The sequence below is a fragment of the Ranitomeya imitator genome, chromosome 4 (genome assembly GCF_032444005.1).
Source record: "Ranitomeya imitator isolate aRanImi1 chromosome 4, aRanImi1.pri, whole genome shotgun sequence".
Taxonomy (NCBI): domain Eukaryota; kingdom Metazoa; phylum Chordata; class Amphibia; order Anura; family Dendrobatidae; genus Ranitomeya; species Ranitomeya imitator.
Window position 1 is genome coordinate 461,684,066 of NC_091285.1, and position 26,812 is coordinate 461,710,877.

The following is a 26,812-nucleotide window of genomic DNA, read 5'->3' on the forward strand; positions in this document are numbered from 1 at the left end:
AATAATAATAAATAATAAATCAATGGACATAATGATAAAAAATAAAAATAAAAAAACAAAGCATGAAAAAGACATAAAGGTGGTGGGAAAAATGAACAATATCACTCCCTAATAGTCCTGGAATTGGTATAGTGTTGCGTGGATGCATCAGAGGGAATATCAGATGGATCGGTAGAAATGCATCAGGTGGTCCAGGATGAGCAACATAATAGCAAGGTGAGTAAAGTATCAAATCATCACAAGGGATCAACTAGACAAGAAAAATAAATAAAAATAACACTGTTAAGATAAATACATATATACTACATACATAGTATCGCAAGATCGTGCTACATGTAAAGGAAAATATGTTGAATAAAATATATATATATATATACATATGTATATACATATGTATATACATACCTAGAAAAAAGGAAAAAGGAAATAATAAATAAAAATGAAAAATACTAATAAAAATAAAAATAAAAAAAATATATATAAAAAATGAATAGAAATGAGTACAAAAATGTACATAAAATGAAACCTGTTCAACTACAAGAGAATAAAAAATGGAATAAAAACACAAAAGGGTTCACAGAAAAGCAGCAAAGTTAAAATTCTCATTGAGGCCTAATGGAGAAACTGTTTTGAGGGTCCAAATCCATTTGGATTCTAATCTCGCCAATGGTATACTTACCTTCCCACCCCTAGGAGATGGTTTAATCACATCAATACCGATGACCCGTAATAAAGAAGCATCGGACCCATGATGTATCCTAAAATGCTTAGGAAGGGTCTTAAGCATAGATAGATCTTCGGTGTCCTTAGCGGCAATAATGCCAAGGACATGTTCGCGAATTCTGACTTTGAGGTGGCGAGTGGTTAAGCCAATATAAATCAGAGAGCACGGGCAAGTAGCATAATAGATCACCGCCTTAGTGGTACAGGTAATAGAGGACATAATTTGAAAGGTATTAAGGCCATCCGAGCTAGTAAAGCTCTGAGCCCTCTCCACATTCGGGCACGCTACGCACTTACCACAGGGGCGACATCCCATTGTCGGTTTAAAATCGGATAGAAAAGAACGTGGTTCGTTGACATAATGGCTTTTTACTAGTTTATCGCCAAGATTGGTTGCCTTTTTAAAGGTCATACTGGGTTTTATCCCAATATACTGGGATAATACAGGGTCCGCTTGCAAAATAGGCCAAGATTTTTTCAAGTATTTCATCATCAGTTCAGATTGTCCATTATATTGTGTAATAAATCTGACTGTTTGATTAGGTGTACTGGGTCTTGAGGAATAAAGTGCCTGATGTCGGGTGGTATACTTGGCACGATTATATGCTCTCTTGATTGAGCGATGACTGTAGCCTCTTTCCAAGAACCTCAATTTAAGATCAGCAGCTTGTTTATTAAAATCTTCGTTGGTAGAGCAAATCCTACAAAGTCTTAAAAATTGACCTATTGGAATCGAGCGTATCATTGCTGGTGGGTGTGATGAGGACGCATGTAGAAATGAATTTACTGATGTCGTCTTCCGATATAGATCAGTCTGGAGACAGTCATCAATTTCCCTGTAGACCCTAACACCCAAAAAATCAATTTGGTCCCTATTGCACTGGTGAGTCAGGCGAATGTTATATGGGTTTTGATTCAAAGAAAGTAAAAATTTATAAAGGGTTTCCATGGACCCCTGCCAGATCAGAAAAATGTCGTCAATGTACCGTGCCCAAAAGAGGACACGGCCCATTGACGGTGACTGATCTGACAGGAAAAGGTCCCTCTCCCACAGCCCCAGGAAGAGATTAGCATATGCAGGTGCAAAAGAAGCACCCATTGCTGTCCCCTGGAGCTGTAGGTAGAGGGACCCTTTAAAAAGAAAAAAATTATGTGTTAAGGTGAAGGCCAACAACTGTTCAACCAAGGTACTGGTGTGAGTAGACACTGTGGAAGACTGCAGGAAAAAATGAACTGCCCTTAGACCATCATCATGGCGGATATTGGTATACAGGGAATCTATATCACATGTAACCAAAAGGGTGTCTGTGCCAATATGCAAACCATCAATTTTCTTTAGGAAGTCATTTGTATCCTTGATAAATGAAGGTAGTGTTTCCACTAACGGCTGGAGTTCAAATTCAACGAACTTGTTGACATTCTCCAAATAATTTCCACAGCCAGAGATGATCGGTCTGCCAGGAGGGGTTGTCCGATTTTTGTGGACTTTGGGCAGCAAGTAAAGGGTGGGAATGGAAGGCTCTTGTACTTGTAAAACATTGAATACTTCATTAGTAATAAATTCATCATCTTTAGCCTTCTTCAGGATGGTGAGTAATTCTGTTTGAAATTTGATGAGGGGATTGTATGTCAATCTTCTATAGCAGGAAGTATCATGTAATTGGCGAAAGGCTTCGGTCTCATATAGAGATTTCGGCCAGATTACCACATTCCCACCCTTATCTGCTGGTTTGTAAACCACATCCTGCAGTCCCTGGAGTCTTTTAAGGGCAGAGTTCTCATCTCTAGTCAGATTAGTGGCCTCCGGATAGCGAGGAATACTCTCAAAATCTCTGCTAACAGTCCTGACAAATACTTCGACAGTGGGGCAGGACGATAATGGAGGAAATTTCTTGGACTTGGGCTTAATAGATGGGGGAATCTTACCTCCTGGAGGAGTATCATGATCACGTTTCAATTCCTCAAGGATCGCTAGCGTCTCTTGTTCTGCTTCTGTTGGAAATAATTTAAGGAGAGTTTCATCATGGAAATGACGCTTAAAAATAAGTTTCCGGTTGTCAATTATTGCCCAAATAAATATGTATATTCATATTATTTTTTAATAAAGGCATTTTATTTGATTGTCATCGTTTGACTTCGTCTCTTCATTAATTTTAAGTATCACATTCATTTTAAATTTTTTGGCCTTTTTTCATTGGTACTTTATCTGTATTTATTGATATTTTGACTTCCATACGTAGGTTCTTCTGTTGTATTTATAATTGAATGGTCTGCCATTAATTTATTTAGTGGGGATAGTTCTTCACGTGCATTCTATCCGGCACTTTGGGCACAATCGCACTACTACTATTTTATTATTATTTTTATTTAGCCTATTAATCTTGCCCGTTTGATTTTATACTGTCCACTACTATTGTTCTAATAATTCTCTGTGTTTTGCACAGGCCTTTTTGTTCCTTAGTATGGATTTCAAATCTAGAGAGATGTCTTGGAAAGGCCAAATTAACGAAGTCTTTGGTAACAACAGTACTAATATGTCTACACCAAATGGTTCACAGTTTGATAATCTGTTTAAATCCATCAAAAATTGACCTATAGAAGAACTCGCACATGGTGGAATCAGGCCTTCTTAGATAATTATATTCAGAAACAACTTATTCCCAGGGGCCTCAGGATCCAAGTTACACCTGCATTTTTGGTAAATGATGATGATTTTATAAAGGACTGGGAGAAAATCTGTAATGATACCTCCAAAAAACTGATGGAGCTTTTGATCAAATTCCATCTGAACACCATATCGGAGATTGATAACACCTTAGACGCAACATATGGGGATGCTAAAGGCCCCTTCACATTAAGCGACGCCGCAGCGATACCGACAACGATCCGGATCACTGCAGCGTCGCTGTTTGGTCGCTGGAGAGCTGTCACACAGACCGCTCTCCAGCGACCAACGATGCCGGTAACCAGGGTAAACATCGGGTAACTAAGCGCAGGGCCGCGCTTAGTAACCCGATGTTTACCCTGGTTACCATCCTAAAAGTAAAAAAAAACAAACACTAGATACTTACCTACAGCCGTCTGTCCTCCAGCGCTGCGCTCTGCTTCTCTGCACTCCTCCTGTACTGGCTGTGAGCCGGAAAGCAGAGCGGTGACGTCACCGCTCTGCTTTCCGGCTCACAGCCAGTACAGGAGGAGTGCAGAGCACAGCGCTGGAGGACAGACGGCTGTAGGTAAGTATCTAGTGTTTGTTTTTTTTTTACTTTTAGCATGGTAACCAGGGTAAACATCGGGTTACTAAGCGCGGCCCTGCGCTTAGTTACCCGATGTTTACCCTGGTTACCAGTGAAGACATCGCTGGATCGGTGTCACACACGCCGATCCAGCGATGTCAGCAGGAGTCCAGCGACGAAATAAAGTTCTGGACTTTATTCAGCGACCAACGATCTCCCAGCAGGGGCCTGATCGTTGGTCGCTGTCACACATAACGATTTCATTAACGATATCATTGCTACGTCACAAATAGCAACGATATCGTTAACAATATCGTTATGTGTGAAGGTACCTTAAGACTACACTGTCAACGGAACAGTTGAATTCAATTGACACTCAGCTGGACAAACTCATTACCCAGTGGGCCAAAGACATACAAACAAACCAAGCTAGCAAGCTTGCTCGTGATCAAAAGGACTTTAACCAGGGTAGAATATACAAATGGCGTAAACAACCACCTATAGACGATACACGTGATCTTGGTGGAAGCTGGACTCCCTCTATATCATCAAATCCCTTGATGAGCGATATGTCTGACACTTTATCTTCTGCTTCACGTTTGAATCCTACGAGTTTTACTCCTAATTGAAAACGTAATCTACGCTTTCCACCGTCTAAGAGATCCTTCAGATATTCTCCGGAGAATTATAGGAGCAACCTTAAGGTAATTAATTTGAGTACACATACTATCTCACCAGTAGAAAACGATTTATTATGTAAGGGCCTTATGTTCTGTCCAACTGCATACTTTGACCAGTTTCAGGCTATTAAGGATCTACATCTCTTCGCCCGGAAACTTATTTTTAAGCGTCATTTCCATGATGAAACTCTCCTTAAATTATTTCCAACAGAAGCAGAACAAGAGACGCTAGCGATCCTTGAGGAATTGAAACGTGATCATGATACTCCTCCAGGAGGTAAGATTCCCCCATCTATTAAGCCCAAGTCCAAGAAATTTCCCCCATTATCGTCCTGCCCCACTGTCGAAGTATTTGTCAGGACTGTTAGCAGAGATTTTGAGAGTATTCCTCGCTATCCGGAGGCCACTAATCTGACTAGAGATGAGAACTCTGCCCTTAAAAGACTCCAGGGACTGCAGGACGTGGTTTACAAACCAGCAGATAAGGGTGGGAATGTGGTAATCTGGCTGAAATCTCTATATGAGACCGAAGCCTTTCGCCAATTACATGATACTTCCTGCTATAGAAGATTGACATACAATCCCCTCATCAAATTTCAAACAGAATTACTCACCATCCTGAAGAAGGCTAAAAATTATGAATTTATTACTAATGAAGTATTCAATGTTTTACAAGTACAAGAGCCTTCCATTCCCACCCTTTACTTGCTGCCCAAAGTCCACAAAAATCGGACAACCCCTCCTGGCAGACCGATCATCTTCGGCTGTGGAAATTATTTGGAGAATGTCAACAAGTTCGTTGAATTTGAACTCCAGCCGTTAGTGGAAACACTACCTTCATTTATCAAGGATACAAATGACTTCCTAAAGAAAATTGATGGTTTGCATATTGGCACAGACACCCTTTTGGTTACATGTGATATAGAATCCCTGTATACCAATATCCGCCATGATGATGGTCTAAGGGCAGTTCATTTTTTCCTGCAGTCTTCCACAGTGTCTACTCACACCAGTACCTTGGTTGAACAGTTGTTGGCCTTCACCTTAACACATAATTTTTTTCTTTTTAAAGGGTCCCTCTACCTACAGCTCCAGGGGACAGCAATGGGTGCTTCTTTTGCACCTGCATATGCTAATCTCTTCCTGAGGCTGTGGGAGAGGGACCTTTTCCTGTCAGATCAGTCACCGTCAATGGGCCATGTCCTCTTTTGGGCATGGTACATTGACGACATTTTTCTGATCTGGCAGGGGTCCATGGAAACCCTTAATGAATTTTTACTTTCTTTGAATCAAAACCCATATAACATTCGCCTGACTCACCAGTACAATAAGGACCAAATTGATTTTTTGGATGTTAGGGTCGACATGGGAATTGATGACTGTCTCCAGACTGATCTATATCGGAAGACGACATCAGTAAATTCATTTCTACATGCGTCCTCATCACACCCACCAGCAATGATACGCTCGATTCCCATAGGTCAATTTTTAAGACTTCGTAGGATTTGCTCTACCAACGAAGATTTTAATAAACAAGCTGCTGATCTTAAATTGAGGTTCTTGGAAAGAGGCTACAGTCATCGCTCAATCAAGAGAGCATATAATCGTGCCAAGTATACCACCCGACATCAGGCACTTTATTCCTCAAGACCCAGTACACCTAATCAAACAGTCAGATTTATTACACAATATAATGGACAATCTGAACTAATGATGAAATACTTGAAAAAATCTTGGCCTATTTTGCAAGTGGACCCTGTATTATCCCAGTATATTGGGATAAAACCCAGTATGACCTTTAAAAGGGCAACCAATCTTGGCGATAAACTAGTAAAAAGCCATTATGTCAACGAACCACGTTCTTTTCTATCCGATTTTAAACCGACAATGGGATGTCGCCCCTGTGGTAAGTGCGTAGTGTGCCCGAATGTGGAGAGGGCTCAGAGCTTTACTAGCTCGGATGGCCTTAATACCTTTCAAATTATGTCCTCTATTACCTGTACCACTAAGGCGGTGATCTATTATGCTACTTGCCCGTGCTCTCTGATTTATATTGGCTTAACCACTCGCCACCTCAAAGTCAGAATTCGCGAACATGTCCTTGGCATTATTGCCGCTAAGGACACCGAAGATCTATCTATGCTTAAGACCCTTCCTAAGCATTTTAGGATACATCATGGGTCCGATGCTTCTTTATTACGAGTCATCGGTATTGATGTGATTAAACCATCTCCTAGGGGTGGGAAGGTAAGTATACCATTGACGAGATTAGAATCCAAATGGATTTGGACCCTCAAAACAGTTTCTCCATTAGGCCTCAATGAGAATTTTAACTTTGCTGCCTTTCTGTGAACCCTTTTGTGTTTTTATTCCATTTTTTATTCTCTTGTAGTTGAACCGGTTTCATTTTATATACATTTTTGTACTCATTTCTATTCATTTTTTATATATATATTTTTTATTTTTATTTTTATTAGTATTTTTCATTTTTATTTATTATTTCCTTTTTCCTTTTTTCTAGGTATGTATATACATATGTATATAGTATATATATATTTTATTCAACATATTTTCCTTTATATGTAGCACGATCTTGCGATACTATGTATGTAGTATATATGTATTTATCTTAACAGTGTTATTTTTATTTATTTTTCTTGTCTAGTTGATCCCTTATGATGATTTGATACTTTACTCACCTTGCTATTATGTTGCTCATCCTGGACCACCTGATGCATTTCTACCGATCCATCTGATATTCCCTCTGATGCATCCACGCAACACTATACCAATTCCAGGACTATTAGGGCACGATATTGTTCATTTATTCCACCACCTTTATGTCTTTTTCATGCTTTGCTTTTTTATTTTTATTTTTTATCATTATGTCCATTGATTTATTATTTATTATTATATACAGTATATATATATTTTTTTTCATATATTCATTTCCGTTGTTTCTATGTGATTATTATGTTTTGTCCTTATTGTCTATTTATGTTTATGTAAATTGTTGGTGTTATATCGGTATTTATGTAGCCCTCTTATGTCATCACAATCTTGAGAAGATATGTTATTTAATCATACCTGCTATAATCTGACGTTGGTATTTCTCAGATATTAGTTACCTTGCATACCTTTTCCCTGTCCCATGATCGGTTGCACTCGCTGTGCGCGTGCGCTGCCTGTGGCCCGCTGGTTTTGCGTCCTGTGTATGTGTCATCATTGCAGCCTTTCTCTCCATGATGTCACGGCACGGGTTCCGCACACCTCCGTGTCCTCCTGGCGGCGCATGCGCCGCTATGCGCCTGCTCCTCTCATCGGCATATTTTGATACATACGCTATTTGATGATTAGGTGCTGTCGCTGTGCGCGTGCGCGGCCCGGGTCCCTCTGGTGGCGCGGCTGGCGTCATGGTTGCCTTGGCAGCTGCCGGGTTGCATGGCGTCCTCGTGCACTTCCGGGTCTCTGGGTCACGCATGCGCCGCTAAGCTTCAGCTCCTTTCATCGGCGGTATCCCCCATGATATAAATAGACCTCCGGTTCCTCCTATACATCACCCCCTGACGAAGGACACAGTCCAAAACGCGCATCGGAGTGCCCTGTATCTGGAGGATCGGGCTGCTTCAGGAGGAGGTAATTAGCTATTTGCTGCTATTAGTATCTTACTTTCTGGTACTCCACGTTCTGTGCCTTGCTTCTTCAATCTATGGCTCTGGCGTTCCTAGGTACAAACGCCATTTACTCTGCACATATGCACATTGCACTTTACCTTTTTACACTGTGGTGGTGCTGACCTGATTGCCTTTTAACATTATGGTGTATTCCGGCATAGTTACCGCATGTGACGGTTTTTCCGGCTTTCCTGTTTGTACATACCTGGTTGGGCACCTTACTTATTTATTTTAGTGTACTAACATTGTTCTTCTACAACACTATTTATTACTTTCACATCAATATATACACACATTCATCTTGTTTTTTGTTTTTTATTTTATTTTATCATATATATACATATATATATTTTTTTCACATACATTTTTCCACTATTGTTTTTTGCACACACTTTTATTTATTTATTTTTTATTATTTACATACATTGATATTATTATTTTGAGCACATATATATATTTTACTCACATTTTTTACCCGTTTTTTAATTAATTATTTTTTCACTTTTTCATTTTCTTTTATATATATTTTTTCTTTCATTGATTTTTGCACAATTGATATACCTCTCACATATATACATACACATACACTCTTTCCATACACATCTATTCATATATTTTTATATATATAATTTTTATGTACACATTCTACCTCGTACCACCTATGCAGAGCCAGACATTTTAGAGTACCTGATTATTTATTATTTTTTATTTTTTATATACTTACCTCACCTCCTGTGGAGTCCGTTTCCGTTATAAACATTTTACTACTATTGCTATATATTATTTTTTTGTATTAATTCCCCTCCAGTTACAGGCACATATTGTTGTTGTCAATTATTGCCCAAATAAATATGTATATTCATATTATTTTTTAATAAAGGCATTTTATTTGATCGTCATCGTTTGACTTCGTCGCTTCATTAATTTTAAGTATCACATTCATTTTAATTTTTTTGGCCTTTTTTCATTGGTACTTTATCTGTATTTATTGATATTTTGACTTCCATACGTAGGTTCTTCTGTTGTGACTTGTATTAATAAAGACATTTGTTAACATTATCTTCCCTGCCTGAGATTTTTTATGGTCATCCATAGTGTTGGTCTCTTTCACTTTGTGAGTAACGACTTACTCAATTGTTTTAAGGACAGGTGGAGGGCAGGATGCATCTGCTTCAATGTCATGGATAGGGGATTGGGAAGCACTTAGCTCAGGGGAAGAGGCAGTGGTGTCACTGCTGGCACCAATCGTTTAATCTAGAAAAAAAATGTAACAGTTATTTGAAGTTTTCTATGCCACCATAATGTAAGACTAAGACTACTTTCACACTAGCGTTGTTTGCTGTACGTCACAATGCGTCGTTTTGGAGAAAAAATGCATCCTGCAAAGTTGCCCGCTGGATGCGTTTTTTTTCTCCATAGACTTTCATTAGCGACGCATTGCGACGTATTGCCACACGTGCGACGAATGCGCCGTGTTTTGGCGCACCGTCGGCACAACAAAAGTTACATGTAACTTTTTTTGTGCGTTGAGTCCGCCATTTCCGACCGCGCATGCGCGGCCGGAACTCTGCCCCCTCCTCCCTGGACCTTACAATGGGGCAGCGGATGCATTGTAATACTGCATCCGCTGCCCCCATTCTTTTTTTTCGCAGTTTGCATCGGTACGTCGGGCCGACGCATGGCGACGGCCCCGTACCGACGCAAGTGTGAAAGTAGCCTAAACTCTATGGATGACTAATAGAATCCAGAAAAAAATGTTGAACTTTTTTTTAGTTTTATATACCATTGTAATGTAACTCTAACCACGTTGAACTCCATGGATGACTAATTCAATCATTCGGGCAAATAAATCTGATGACTTCAATCCGATATTACCATTGGATAATACACTGACCCATGTTATTCAATGAGCCAGTTCAGATGGCCGATTTTTTTCACTGACTGACTGTGTGAAAAAAATTACAGCATGCAAATGGATTAGAGTCACCCATTCAAATCTATGAATGCAAGAAAAAAATTGGATGCCACAGTATGGCATCCAATTTTTAAGGACACATTGCAATTCTATAACATAGGAACATTTAAATGGTGCTGTAAATGATTAATAGCTGCTGATGTAAATAATGTATTTGACTTGGATGACAAGTGAGAAAAAAAATTGGCCCACTTTTCTGCATGAAAACCAGACTGATTTTTGTTATACTGTTTTGTGACTCTAGACTAACACTGTGACCTGCAATGAGCAGTAGAATGAGTGCTTAAAGGTTTACATAAGTTCAACATCTGGTCTGTTCTAATGACTGTGTCTACTGTAGAATTTCAGTACTAAGTTCTAAGGACTAGGTGGCTGCAAAAGAAAGCTAATGGGGGTAAGAGCAGGACAATTGCTCATGGTCCGCCATGATGAGGCTTGCTACCGCCTGTCCCAGCCCCACTGCCTCCCCAATGCTATTGCCTTAGAGTCTATGGGGACTAAAGTGTTTCCCTTTAAAAAATTAGAGTTCAAAACAGGCAACCATTCCTGAATACCTCAACTAGGGATAATGGAATAGTACTCAGTTTCTTTTTTTTTTTGTTTGTTCAGACTGGGGCCATGATTAAGAGGGGACCACAAAGGAACTGGAGGTACTCTCAGTCATCCAATCTCAAAGCGCCCACAGGTAGGGTTGCAGAGTACAAACGGTCAACCTGATAAACGTTAACCCAGGGGCGGATTATCAGAGGGTCAATGTGGGCGGTAGCCCAGGGCCCAGTGGTCTGGGGGGCCCTGGGCTACCGCACAGATTGACCCTCTGATAATCATCTGTGAATGCCGGCGGCCACCTCCGGCATTTATGTGCCCCCGCCGTACCCGGTGGGCAGAGAGAGGGGGCCCGCATCTGGCCCATTCTCATCTGCTCACCGGGCCCCTTCCGGCGCTGCGGCGGTTTCCTATTGACGTGCGGGCATGTTCCCGCACGTCAATAGTTAACAACAGCCGCCAGCCAATTGGAGGCTGGCGGCTGATGTCGGCCGCAGCGCACACGTCGCCGGCGTCTGACGTCATTGTCAGTCGCCAGCGAGTGTGCTCTGTTGGAGGGAGCTCGTCGCTGGAGCGCGGACAGGTGAGGAGACTTTGTTTTTTGTTTTGTTTTGTTTTTTATAACGGTGGACACACTGAGGGCAATGCTGGAGGACACTGGGGCAGATTGTGGAGGACACTGGGGCAGATGGCTGGAGGACACTGGGGCAGATTGCTGGAGGACACTGGGGCAATGCTGGAGGACACTGGGGCAGATTGCTGGAGGACACTGGGGCAGATTGCTGGAGGACACTGGGGCAGATTGCTGGAGGACACTGGGGCAGATTGCTGGAGGACACTGGGGCAGATTGCTGGAGGACACTGGGGCAGATTGCTGGAGGACACTGGGGCAGATTGCTGGGGGACACTGGAGCAATGCTGGAGGACACTGGAGCAATGCTGGAGGACACTGGGGCAATGCTGGAGGACACTGGGGCAGATTGCTGGAGGACACTGGGGCAGATTGCTGGATGACACTGGGGCAGATTGTGGAGGACACTGGGGCAGATGGCTGGAGGACACTGGGGCAGATTGCTGGGGGACACTGGAGCAATGCTGGAGGACACTGGGGCAATGCTGGAGGACACTGGGGCAATGCTGGAGGACACTGGGGCAGATTGCTGGAGGACACTGGGGCAGATTGCTGGATGACACTGGGGCAGATTGTGGAGGACACTGGGGCAGATGGCTGGAGGACACTGGGGCAGATTGCTGGAGGACACTGGGGCAATGTTGGAGGACACTGGGGCAGATTGCTGGAGGACACTGGGGCAGATTGCTGGAGGACACTGGGGAAGATTGCTGGAGGACACTGGGGCAGATTGCTGGAGGACACTGGGGCAGATTGCTGGGGGACACTGGAGCAATGCTGGAGGACACTGGGGCAATGCTGGAGGACACTGGGGCAATGCTGGAGGACACTGGGGCAGATTGCTGGAGGACACTGGGGCAGATTGCTGGATGACACTGGGGCAGATTGCTCGAGGACACTGGGGCAGATTGCTGGAGGACACTGGGGCAGATTGCTGGAGGACACTGGGGCAGATTGCTGGGGGACACTGGGGCAATGCTGGAGGACACTGGGGCAATGCTGGAGGACACTGGGGCAATGCTGGAGGACACTGGGGCAGATTGCTGGAGGACACTGGGGCAGATTGCTGGAGGACACTGAGGCAGATTGCTGGAGGACACTGAGGCAGATTGCTGGAGGACACTGGGGCAATGCTGGAGGACACTGGAGCAATGCTGGAGGACACTGGGGCAGATTGCTGGAGACACTGGGGCAGATTGCTGGAGACACTGGGGCAGATTGCTGGAGACACTGGGGCAATGCTGGAAACACTGGGGGAAATGCTGGACATACTGGGGCAGATTGCTGGACACACTGGTGGTAATATTCTGGACACACTGTCTGGGGGCAATGCTGGACGCACTGGGGCAGATTGCTGGACACACTGGGGGCAATATGCTGGACATACTGGGGCAATATGCTGAACATACTGGGGCAGATTGCTGGACACACTGGGGGTAATATGCTGGACACACTGGGGCAGATTGCTGGACACACTGGGGCAGATTGCTGGACACACTGTCTGGGGGCAATGCTGGACACACTGGGGGCAATATGCTGGAGACACTGGGGTAGATTGCTGGACACTGGGGCAATATGCTGGACATACTGGGGCAGATTGCTGGACACACTGGGGGCAGGACTGGAGGCATGGGCAGAATGTAGACACGGGGCATGATTGGAGACACGGGGCAGAATGAAAGACATGGGGCAGGATTGGATCATGGGGCAGGATGGATACGATGGAGACATATGGGGCAGGATGTGGAGATCATATGGGGTAGAATGGATACTCATGAGGGCAGGATGCGAGAACATATGGCTGGAGCCAGGAATGAGACACACGGGGCCAGGATGTGGAATATTATTACCATAGGGGCTAATTAAGGGATATTATTACTGCAGTGATGTATTTATTTTATTTTTTGAGTATACTGTTTTAAATGGGGGAGCGGTCCTCTTACTGTGCAGAGTGACATTATATCGCCTTTTTTTCTTCATGTGGTGTAATGTAGAAGTTGTGAAAAATTAAGTAATGTGTTCTGCAAGTGGAGCTCGAGATAACTGTGTTATTTCCTGCAGAAACGTGTCCTGGCTGGAAGAAATGATGGCGGTCTGTGCTGGATGAAAGATGAAGGACTTCACCTAGAGACGTCACTGGTGAGTCAGTGTTACCTATACACTGACACTATACACAGTGATCTCTGTATTACCTCTACACAGACACTGCATACTAAGTACAGATCTCCTGTGAATACTGGCACTTATGGTGATAGTATTGTGTTGTTTTTTACTGATCAGTATTGTAGTATTCAGTCACTATGTGGTGGTAATATGTGGTCTGGAAATGGTGTTGTGGTATTTGTCCCTTGTATGTGATATTTGGTCACCAAGTGGTGGTAATATGTGGTCTTGAAATGGTGCGGTGGTATTTGTTCCTTGTATGTGATATTATTCGATCACTGTGGTTGTAATTTGTGGTCTGGTCATGGCGCGGTGGTATTTGTTCCTTGTATGTGATATTATTCGATCACTGTGGTTGTAATTTGTGGTCTGGTCATGGTGCGGTGGTATTTGTTCCTTGTATGTGATATTATTGGTCAAAATATACCTAAATTGTATTGCAGATTCTAACAAATATTTAATAGGTTACAGTAGAGTAGGGCCCGGCCATTTTTCTGGAATAATCTGGTTCGGGTATATCATGACCCCCGTCACATGACCCCCATCACATGACCCCCATCACATGACCCCCGTCACATGACCGGGGGGGGGGGCCCACAGTGTCTGAACAGCCCTGGGCCCTGGCTAACCTTAATCCACCCCTGCGTTAACCACATCCAAGGAAGACAGCATTCTGCAGCAGTGCCACCCACAGAGCATGTTTCCACATTTATCCCACAGAAGCTGATAATAAATTATACCCACAGAGCATGTTTACACATTTCACTCACAGAAACTGATAAACGAATTTCACCCACAGAGCATGTTTACACATTTACCCCACAGAAGCTGATAACAAATTTCACCCACAGAGCATGTTTTCACATTTCCCTCAGAAAGCTGATTAATAATTTTACATCCAGGAAATTAGGCACAGTACCCCCACAGGCAGGTTTGCAGAGTACACACAGCGGCTTCAAGGCACACTACTCCGGTTTCCTCCCACAATGCAAATACATACTAATAGGGAAATTAGATTTTGAGCCCTGATGGGGACAGTGACGATAATGTCTGTAAAGCACTGTGACTTAATAACTGAGCAAAAAGATTAAATTAAATAAATGGTCAAGGGAGGAGTAATCCAACAATGTTTTTATGTGGTTTTCTTTTTGCATTTTTTTGCGTTTCGTTTCTTTAATCCTTTTTCTCTTTTTTTGTTTTTTTCTTTTTGTTATGGAGCTGACTTAATACAACCTACAATTTACAAAACTAAACTAGCTACCTAGAATTACGAGACGTAGGTCCAAATGGAGGAAGAGGTGAAGGTGTTAGTATGAGTGGTAGAGGCAAAGGAAGAGTAATCCAGCACTATTTGTGTGTTTTTTTTTTTGTTTTTTTATGCAATTTTTTCTGTTTTCATAGCTTTTTCACAGCTGTTATAGTTGTCTAGTCATCCCATGGTATGAACAAGGCGTGTGGGATCCACACCTGGTTCATTTTAAGGAATTTGAGCTTCCCCACATTGGATGTGGACGGTCTGTGATGACGCCCCCTGCAGTGCTAAACACACGTTTCTACAGTACACTGACCACAGGGTAGACCAGCATCTCTAAGGCTTAAAAGACAAGCCATGTGTCCTATTTGTAGACCCAGAAGTTAAATGGGACAAACCCATCTGTTAGTGGAGATGTGTGGACACATACTCTTCCACCATGTTGTTGTAATGCTGACTCCTGCTAATGCAGACCATATCAGATGGCAGTGCCGAATGTTATGGCATGCTCGTAAAATTTTGCCACATTTCGGCCACGCTAACACTGCTTTCCGAGGTGCTGATGGAGCCCAAACTGTGTTGGCGACTTCCTCCTCTGCCTCTGCATTGCTGTTCTACTGAGCCACCGCTGTCAGGTGGGAAAGCCATTATTAATAGTTTTTCTACCAGCATGTGCTTGCGATCCCACTCCAGTAACAAAAGTATGATGTTACATGGTCCTTGTAGTGGGGATCCAGCAGGGTGACGACCCAGTAATCTGTACTTGTAACAACACTGGCAACTCGACAGTCATTGCTCAGGCACTGCAGCATGTATTAATAATAATAATAATAATAATCTTTATTTTTATATAGCGCTAACATATTCCGCAGCGCTTTACAGTTTTGCACACATTATCATCACTGTCCCCGATTGGGCTCACAATCTAGAATTCCTATCAGTATGTCTTTGGAATTGTATTGGCTTATATGTGCCAGGCTGCCCAGAGACAACGACAAGCTGTCCTCTGTACCCCCCCCAGCCACGCTCCAGTGATGCCCGTAAGCTGATCTGAGTGTCACCCACCTGTGAATACAGTTGTTCCTCTTACTCCTCATCATCATCATCCTCCCAAACTGTACCCTGGCTGTACAGTTGGGTACCTGGCTGATGTTGGGACAGTAACCCACCCTCCAAGCCATGTGTGGACAACAGGCATGATAACGGTGTGAATTTACTCTGCGTCTCCTCATGCTCCTCTTCCTCCTGTGCCCCCCATCTAATCCATAAAAGTGGTATAGTAATACTGATGATGACATCATCAGCGCTGGCCATATTAGTAGAATATTTGAAGCACACCACATATCTTGCATGGAGGCCAAGTCATTGGCAGTGTAGTGAAGTGGTGTTGTTCTGCAGCTGAAACTCCACCAATGCCTTCTGCAGCTCACACAGTCTCTCCAGCATATATAAAAGTTTAGTTCCACCTTGTTGATACATTGCATATCAACCTGTGAGAACAAAGAACACACACTGGCCACACTTTCAGCAGCAGCTCCGACATGTGTGAGTAGTTTTTCAGGAAACTCTGCACCTACAAGTTAAGGGTTGGGGGTCACTTGGGGAATACTGATCGCAAAATAATAAGTTTTAATGTATCCTTTAATAAGATGTGTAGTAGAGGGGTTACAAGGACACTAAACTTCAGGAGGGCAAATTTCCAACAGATGAGAGATGATCTTAGTGTAATTAACTGGGAAGATATCCTGAGACATAAAAACACACAAAGAAAATGGGAGACGTTTATTAGCATCCTGGATAGGACCTGTGCACAGTATATACCGTATGGGAACAAACATACAAGAAATAGGAGGAAACAACATGGCTAAATAGAGCTGTAAGGGGTGCAATAAGTGACAAAAAGAAAGCATTTAGAGAATTAAAGGAAGTAGGTAGTGATGAGGCATTAAATAAATACAGAAAATTAAATAAATTCTGTAAAAAAGCAAATCAAGGCAGCTAAGATTGAGACAGAGAGACTCATTGCCAGAGAGAGTAAAAATAATCCCAAAATATTCTTTAACTACATAAATAGTAAGAAACTAAAAAATGATAGTGTTGGCCCCCTTAAAAATAGTCTGGGTGAAATGGTGGATGAGGATGAGGAAAAAGCCAATATGCTAAATTACTTTTTTTCATCAGTATTTACACAAAAAAATCATATGGCAGACAATATGATCAGTGAAAACAAAAATTCCACATTAAATGTCACCTGCTTAACCCAGCAGGAAGTACGTCGGTGTCTAAAAATCACTAAAATTGACAAATCTCTGGGCCTGGATGGGATACACTCCCAAGTACTGCAGGAATTAAGTACAGTCATTGATAGACTATTATTTGTAATCTTTAAAGAGTCCATAATAACAGGGTCTGTACCACAGGACTGGTGTATAGCAAATGTGGTGCCAATATTCAAAAAGTGGAAAAAACTGAACTCAGAAATTATAGGCCAGTAAGCTTAACCTCTACTCTGGGTAAAATCCTGGAGGGCATTCTAAGAAATGCTATGCTGGAGTATCTGAAGATGAATAACCTCATGACCTAATACCAACATGGGTTTACTAGGGACCGTTCCTGTCAGACTAATCTGATCAGTTTCTATGAAGAGGTAAGTTACGGACTGGATCAAGGGAACTCAGTGGACATAGTGTATATGGACTTTTCAAAAGCTTTTGATACGGTGCTACACAAAAGGTTGATACATAAAATGAGAATAATGGGGATAGGGTAAAATATTTGTAAGTGGGTTAAGAGCTGACTCAGGGATAGGAAACAAAGGGTGGTTATTAATGGAGCACACTCGGACTGGGTCGCGGTTAGCAGTGGGATACCACAGGGGTCAGTATTGGGCCCTCTTCTTTTTAACATGCCGTATTTTCCGGCGTATAAGACGACTGGGCGTATAAGACGACCCCCCAACTTTTCCAGTTAAAATATAAAATCTTAAAAATCGGGGGTCTTCTTATACGCCGTATGTCATCTTATACGGCCGGTGACTAATGTGCCTTTTTTTTGGGGGGGAGTGGTCCCGATGACGGAGGGGCGTCTCACAGGGAAGTGTGAGTATGCCCCATTACCTCATATTGTAGCTGCAGCGTCAGCGTGGGGTGCTGGGGAGCGGCGGCGGCATACTCACACTTCCCTGTGAGACGCCCCCTCCGTCATCGGGACCACTCCCCCCCCACCCACCATAGATACCCGGCGTATAAGACGACCCCCGACTCTTAAGAAGATTTTCAGGGGTTAAAAAGTCATCTTATACGCCGGAAAATACGGTATTTATTAATGATCTTGTAAGAAGCATACAGAGTGGAATTTCAATATTTGCAGATGACACTAAACTCTGCATGGTAATCAATACAGAGGAGGACAATTTTATATTGCAGGATGATTTATGTAAACTAGAAGCTTGGGCTGATTAATGGCAAATGAGCTTTAATGGGGATAAAGTTAAGGTCATGCACTTGGGTAGAAGTAATAAGATGTATAACTATGTGCTTAATTCTAAAACTCTGGGCAAAACCGTCAATGAAAAAGACCTGGGAGTATGGGTGGATGACAAGCTCATAGTCAGTGGCCAGTGTCAGGCAGCTGCTACAAAGGCAAATAAAATAATGGGATGCATTAAAACAGGCATAGATGCTCATGAGGAGAATATAATTTTACCTCTATACAAGTCACTAGTTCGACCACATTTAGAATACTGTGCACAGTTCTGGTCTCCGGTGTATAAGAAAGACATAGCTGAACTGGAGCGGGTACAGAGAAGAGCAACCAAGGTTATTAGAGGACTGGGAGGTCTGCAATACCAAGATAGGTTATTACACTTGGGGCAATTTAGTTTGGAAAAACGAAGGCTAAGGGGTGATCTTAGGTTAATGTATAAATATATGAGGGGACAGTGCAAAGACCTTTCTGATGATCTTTTTAATCATAGACCTGAGACAGGGACAAGGGGGCATCCTCTATGTCTGGAGGAAAGAAAATTTAAGCATAATAACAGATGCGGATTCTTTAAAGGGACACTGTCACCTGAATTTGGAGGGAACAATCTTCAGCCATGGAGGCGGGGTTTTTGGGTTTTTGATTCACCCTTTCCTTACCCGCTGGCTGCATGCTGGCTGCAATATTGGATTGAAGTTCATTCTCTGTTCTCCGTAGTACATGCCTTGCCAAGGCAATCTTGCCTTGTGCAGGCGTGTACTATGGAGGACAGAGAATGAACTTGAATCCAATATTGCAGCCAGCATGCAGCCAGCGGGTAAGGAAAGGGTGAATCAAACACCCAATAACCCCGCCTCCATGGCTGAAGATTGTTCCCTCCAAATTCAGGTGACAGTGTCCCTTTAATGTAAGAGCAGGAGACTATGGAACTCTCTGCCGTATGATGTTGTAATGAGTGATTCATTACTTAAATTTAAGAGGGGACTGGATGCCTTTCTTGAAAAGTATAATGTTACAGGGTATATATACTAGATTCTTTGTTAGGGTGTTGATCCAGGGAACTAGTCTGATTGCCGTATGTGGAGTCGGGAAGGAATTTTTTTCCCCAAAGTGGAGCTTACTCTTTGCCACATGGGTTTTTTTTGCCTTCCTCTGGATCAACATGTTAGGGCATGTTAGGTTAGGCTATGGGTTGAACTAGATAGACTTAAAGTCTTCCTTCAACCTTAATAACTATGTTACTATATTACTATGTTACATGCCCCAGACAATGGATATGTGTCAAACCGGCTAGGCCCAGAGCTGCTGCAAGATTTCTCCCATTTCTGCACACCACCAAGGCGGGCTTGAAGTTATCCGGGACCAACCACTCATCTGTCTGCTGTTTGATCCAGGGAGCTCTTTTGAGCTGTCTTTGTCGTGCTTAATTCAGCTGCGCGGAGGGCAGTAGCTGCAGACGTACTGGCTAGGGGCTACCCATTGTGCATTTGCAACCAGCTCCTTCTGCAGTGCTACTGTGGCAGCATGGCCAACTCCTCTTCCTCTGAATTACTCACATCACTAGGATGGCTTCCACTCCATGTGGTGTCTAGGATATCATCATCCCCTGCATCATATTCCACCCACTCCTCAACTGTGCCTTCCTTGTTGGTCTGCACACTGCAGAAAGAGGCTGCAGTTGGCAACTGGGTTTCGTCATCCTCTGATATGTGCTGCGGTGGTCCAGTGTGCATTAGACCTCTCAGGTACTCATGTTCCGACCTGACAACTGGTTGGGCATCAGTCACAAAAAAGCAGAAAGGACTGCTGCATGACTTGTAGCTCAGACTACATGTGACAGAATGGAAACTAAGGCAGAACCTAATTTACTGTTAATATTGTGTTTGCAGAAATGTATTGAAATAATTCTCCAACTTCAACAAGGAGATAGACCTCTTTTTAGGATTTAGCCCATGGCCATTTAAAGGGACACTGTCACCTGAATTTGGAGGGAACAATCTTCAGCCATGGAGGCGGGGTTTTTGGGTTTTTGATTCACCCTTTCCTTACCCGCTGGCTGCATGCTGGCTGCAATATTGGATTGAAGTTCATTCTCTGTCCTTCATAGTACACGCCTGGGCAAGGCAATCTTGCCTTGTGCAGGCATGTACTACGGAGGACAGAGAATGAACTTCAATCCAATTTTGCAGCCAGCATGCAGCCAGCGGGTAAGGAAAGGGTGAATCAAACACCCAAAAACCCCGCCTCCATGGCTGAAGATTGTTCCCTCCAAATTCAGGTGACAGTGTCCCTTTAAAAAGAATTCAACCTGGATTTTTCATACCTAGCAAATAAGTGATGTGTCACACAGATTAAAGATCATTTATTAACTCAGATCCTGGATGCAATAATGTTTTGCAGCTTTGGCATTGCTAAGAAAAGACAATGTAAAGTACAAATTCATTGATACCTGTTTTTAACCAGATCTTCCCTATCAAAAAGAGAATATTGTATAATATGAGAGAATATCTTGTCCTTGAAAACTCAGTAAAGTATTGCTAGCTCAGTGAGGCTCATTTCTAAAGCCCTTGAGTGAGACATCCCGCAGTCCCTCAGGAGACCATAGTCTAAGGCACAGCAATGGCTTTTGTCACTTTGAAGGCATAGATTAATTAGGTGGAGATGTATGCCAGCCTCTGTGAGGGATAGCATCAGTTATTGGAGTATTTCAACATTTTTATTTATGTCCTGAATTCAAGCCTACCAATCTGTTTCCCTCCATGAGATTTTATTGGCCAGACCTATCATAACAGTTTAATTGAGTATGGATGACAGTTCATCTTGCTCAGTATTCCTTCTAGTGAACACAATGGTTGAGCTGTGACTCTAGCTGACTTGTTTTATTTTCTTCTAACAAGGAGAATGATGGTTTTGTCGGGGAATGGCACAACATATTCAAGCCCATATTTCTTCTTAAAGGGGAAAGCATGTTTTATTACGTCTTCATTATTTAGCGTTAACCCTATGATGTATTTTTGTTGTGTTGTGGAGTAGACAGAAGGTTTCTACTAGACATTGAAGTACCTTTCATAGCATCCATCATCTTCGATGTTAAGTTTAAAGCTGACAACATACGTAATTGTAACAACTTATGACGCTAACCAGAAAAAAAAATATTTGTCAACTGTCAAACTAAGATACTTGGAGAGTTACGTATTGTAACCTGCACACATACTGCAGTACAATTAATATGATCATTGTCTGTGATCCCTGCAGTAATTCCCACAAGTAATTAAAGGAGTTTACCATCCCTGTGTTTTTTTATTTTAAATATAATGCAGAACTTTCTAAAATAAAGAATTATTACTCGCTTTATAGATCTCCAACCACTCTTCCTTCGATGCCGGTCAAGACTTCATGTTTATTCTTATTACAACATTACTGCTGCGACCAGTGATTGGCAGCATCAATCACATATTCACATGGCAGGAAGAACAAAGACTATCGGAATTAGTTTAGAGCCTACTTTAAAAAAAATGAAATACCAGAGAATAATTTGGTTTTCACTCTCTCATGAAGCTAACAGTAGAAGAGTAGACAAACACGGACAGTACAAGAGGGACAATGCAGATGACAGAATCAGTAGATATTCACATGGTCAGGAGAAGAACAGTGGTAGAGGCAAACAATTTGAGAAATAGTCAATCTTAAAGTTCAGTTAACCCCCTTCCTGACATCAGCTGCATATGTATGGCACAAATCAGGTGCAGGTGTGCGGAACAGGCTCAGGACCTGAGCCTACAATATCTGGCTGATGCCAGAATTTGTCTGTAACAGCAGTGATTGCAGATATCCTTTGATTGCGGCTGTTTACACCTTAGATGCAACAGCATAATATTCCAGCCGAACAACACCCTCTTCCCGCAATGTGATTATGGTGTACTGATGGGCTGCCTTGGGAGGCAGGAGTCTACTGAAGGACTCCATGGGTGCCATATTGGTACTCCTCAGAAGTGCAGCCATAGGTTGAGCTTCATAAAAGTTTGTCATTTCAGTTATATGCTGCACTATATAGAAGAAGTAGTCAGATGATTGCAGAATCAAGTCCTGTAAGGGGATTAAAAGGGAAAAACAAATGCTTTTAAAAATATTTTAAAAATTAAAAAAAAAATACAAATTTGGACCAAGCAAAAACATTTAGTGTGGCTTGGTCTGCGAAAGTCCCATCTATTATAATATAAATAATTTAATCTGTTCGGTAAATACTATAAAGCAAAATCAAATCAAAGTGCCAGAATTACGTTTTTTTTACCCACTGAAAAAAGTGCAATAAAACTGGTCAAAACATTGTATGTACCCCAAAACAATGTCACTTAAAATATCAGTTTGGTATGTAAGCTCACCCTCTGCATTTGATTTTTTTTTTCAAATTTCTGATTTTTTTCACTACCAAAATTTAAAAAAATCGAAGTTTTAATCATACTGACCACGAGAAACATGGCACGATGTTATTTTTACCACATAATAAATGCGAAAACACAGCAACAGGATACACAAATTAAAAAAAATCAGAAAAAAGGCATCCGTATTTGCCAACATAGTTCACAAAATGAATGCGCTGACAGGATGCAGCAGACTCCAATCATAAAGGCAGAGGCAATAGAATACTGATGAAGCAATCGCTCACTAAGATACCTATTTATGGGGTGGGTGGTTGCCTATTATTGCATATGGATAAAGCTTGTATAGAAAGCTAGCCACACAAATGTAGAGGACAGTGTCTGGCTTACAGCCTATTAGTGATGCCCATAATATTAGGTCAGATGGGCTATAATGGTTACCCTGGCCCCCCACACAGTATGAGGGTGACAATAGCCCCCTACAGAGAGTGATGGCCCTTACAACCCCTGCACAACATGATGGCCACCACAGCCCTCCCAAGCGTCCAGCCCTAATAATATAATACTAAACAAAAGCATATACTCATCTAATCTTTGTTCCCTGTCCAACACATCCAACATCTTCTATTGTAGCTGTCATAAACAGTGGGCCAGCACAGGCAACGTGATGCACTGATGGCAATTCATCACACAATGTCCCCTATGTGTTGCCAGTGTCTTGCAGGCAGAAATCAGCTTGCTATAGTAAGTGGCGCAGCACAACGCCATTAGTTCTATTCTCCACTACAGCTGCCAATGCCGATACTGTTTAAAGAGCTGTGACCAATGCAGCCCACTATGAAGCCAGCCAGTCTGGCATTTGCATGGCCATTTGGCAAGGCCTGTCGAGCCCTATATGTAGCTTATTGGCCACAAACTTCTGTCCTGCTAGAGGTTTGTCCATCGCTGGCAGCCATTGGCCATTCAACTAAATCTAATCTACATATAATTAAACACTAACTAAAATATCTAAATGGCTAGAGTGTGATAGATGATTTTGGAGCAAGGACAAATAAATATTTGATAATATATTAAATACAGAGCTGTTATTGACCAAATCTGTCTTCTATCTTTTCTAGGTCAAGTTATAGATTACGTGTCATCATTTTTTTTTTCAATTCACACAAGTGAAAACATCGGAAAGGCTATACAATTTAGTTTCAAAGGTAAAACCAGAGCTTTGAGTAGAAAATATAGTTCTTATAGCAGAACGCAAAAGGTCAAGACCTGACACGCTTCGAAGAAGAAGAACACAGGATGAACATGTCCAGGCCAAATTCAGGAAATAATCCTCAGAATAACAGAAGCCCTTCACAGTCTTCATAAAAAGGCCACATAGCAGAAGGAGGATTATTACTATTAATGTAATATGGTGACCTGACCTAAAACAGATTGTAGGCTGCAGAATCAATATCTTGTTAGGAATACTGACACATTTTACTAAATAAAACATGATACTTAAAAGTAGATCTCAAGCACGGTACTTATCTAGCTGTATAGTGATTCAATTTAGATTTCCCTGTACATACAAACTTAATACATAATGGATGTTACACCGTGTCTTATGGACACAATAATCACAATTTTTTGAGTAAAAATCCATTGTGGTCGATCACACAGCAAAAAAAAGACGATATATCATTACACACACCACACACTCATATATGCTTACTATATAGATATAATTCCTTCTTCCAAAATGACAAACCCACCTTAGAGTGCATGCGTGGAAACCTCTGTATGCCTGTGACCCCCTATCCCGGATCATCTTCCTATTTAGTATGTGCTTTACTTGATCCGGAAGGAACCAATGAGCCATACTTGGCAGGCCTCTTTTTACATTTTTATGAGGTCATTTGATTAGTGATCCACTATACGGTCATTAAGCTATACCTCAGACATGTACATGGTTTATATTTTAACATTTTTGGTGTTTATTGTATGTAATCCCATGACATGTATCAAGTAAGTATCCTTATTTTAGGGAATGATATGCTATTTATACATAAATTTAGAAGATTCTTTTTAAGTCACTGTTGTCCACCATGTAATTGCTTGACAAGGTTCAACTATAAACCAAAACATTTCTATTATGCGTATAGGCGAATAAATCATTGATTTCCTACATATGACCTATTGGAGTGCTGCATCTCTTCAGTGGCATGTAAAAGTTTGGGAACCCTGGTCCAAGTTACTGTTATTGTGAACAGTTAAGCAAGTTGAAGATGAAATGATCTAAAGTTAAACATGACACATTTCATTTGTATTTTAGGCAAATACTATCAATATTGTCATTTTTTACATTTTAAAAATTGCAAAAAGGAAAATGGACAGCCTTTGAGATTTGTGCGCTCAGATAACTTTGACCAAGGTTTCAGACCCTAACTAGCCTGTCAGGGTTATGGTTGTTCATGATCATCGTTATGGAAGGCAAGGGGATGCAAATTTCACAGCTTTATAAAAAAGCAGCGACCTCTATCCTTGTGACAAAAAGCAGCAGCCATGGATTCTTCTAAGTAGCTGCCTAGCACTCTGAAAATGAAAACGATGGAGTCCCACAAAGTAGGAGAAGGCTAAAAGAAGTTCGAAATGTATGTAATTAAGAAGTAGCAATTAACAGGAACAGTTGAGTTCAAGGTAAGGTCTGGAAGACCAAGCAAAATTTCAGTGAGCGACACTTGTTGAAATACTAGAGAGGCAAATCAGAATCCACGCTTGACAGCAAAAGACCTTCAAAAAGATTTAGCAGACTCTGGAGTTGTGGTACATGGTTCTACTATTCAGAGACACCTGCACAAATCTGGCCTTCATGCAAGAGTCATCAGAAGAAAACCTATCTTGCATACTCATCATAAAATTCGGCATGTTAAGTATGCACAAGAGCATCTAAACAAGCCTGATGAGTTTTGGAAACAGGGTTTAGTACAAACTTTCTATCATGAGAAAAGTTTAGCCCCTTTCCGACATGTGCCTGTTGTGAATTCTGTTGTCAGGCTCCCTCCTGTGGTCATGAATGGTACTTCGGCTGGTTCTGTCCATGGACTTCCTCTGGGGGGTGTTTCTGAGTTTCCTTCCACAGGTGACGAGGTTAATTCGTTAGCTGGCTGCTCTATTTAACTCCACTTAGATCTTTGCTCCATGCCACCTGTCAATGTTCCAGTATTGGTCTAGTTCACTCCTGGATCGTTCTTGTGACCTGTCTTCCCAGCAGAAGCTAAGTTCCTGCTTGTTTTTCTTTGGTTTGCTATTTTTCTGTCCAGCTTGCTATTTTTATTGTTGTCTTGCTTGCTGGAAGCTCTGGGACACAGATGGAATGCCTCCGCACCGTGAGTCGGTGCGGAGGGTCCTTTTGCGCCCTCTGCGTGGTCTTTTTGTAGGTTTTTGTGCTAACCGCAAAGCAACCTTTTCTATCCTCAGTCTGTTCAGTAAGTCGGGCCTCACTTTGCTAAATCTATTTCATCTCTGTGTTTGTATTTTCATATTTACTCACAGTCATTACATGTGGGGCGCTGCCTTTTCCTTTGGGGAATTTCTCTGAGGCAAGGTAGGCTTTATTTTTCTATCTTCAGGGCTAGCTAGTTCCTTAGGCTGTGCCGAGTTGCATAGGGAGCGTTAGGAGCAATCCACGGCTATTTCTAGTGTGTGTGATAGGATTAGGGATTGCGGTCAGCAGAGTTCCCACATCCCAGAGCTCGTCCTTTATTATCAGTAACTATCAGGTCATTCCGTGTGCTCTTAACCACCAGGTCCATTATTGTCCTGACCACCAGGTCATAACAGTACAGGTGGCCCAAAGTACTAATGCATCTCAATAGAGGGATAAGAGAAGTTCTGAGACCATTTTTTTTTCTTTGCAGTGTGTTTTGTCTCTCTTTTCCCCTTTACCTCTGGGTGGTTCAGGACACAGGTGTAAACATGGACATTCAAGGTCTGTCCTCTTGGATGGATAATCTCACTACAAGGGTACAAAACATTCAAGATTTTGTGGTTCAGAATCCGATGTCAGAGCCTAGGATTCCAATTCCTGATTTGTT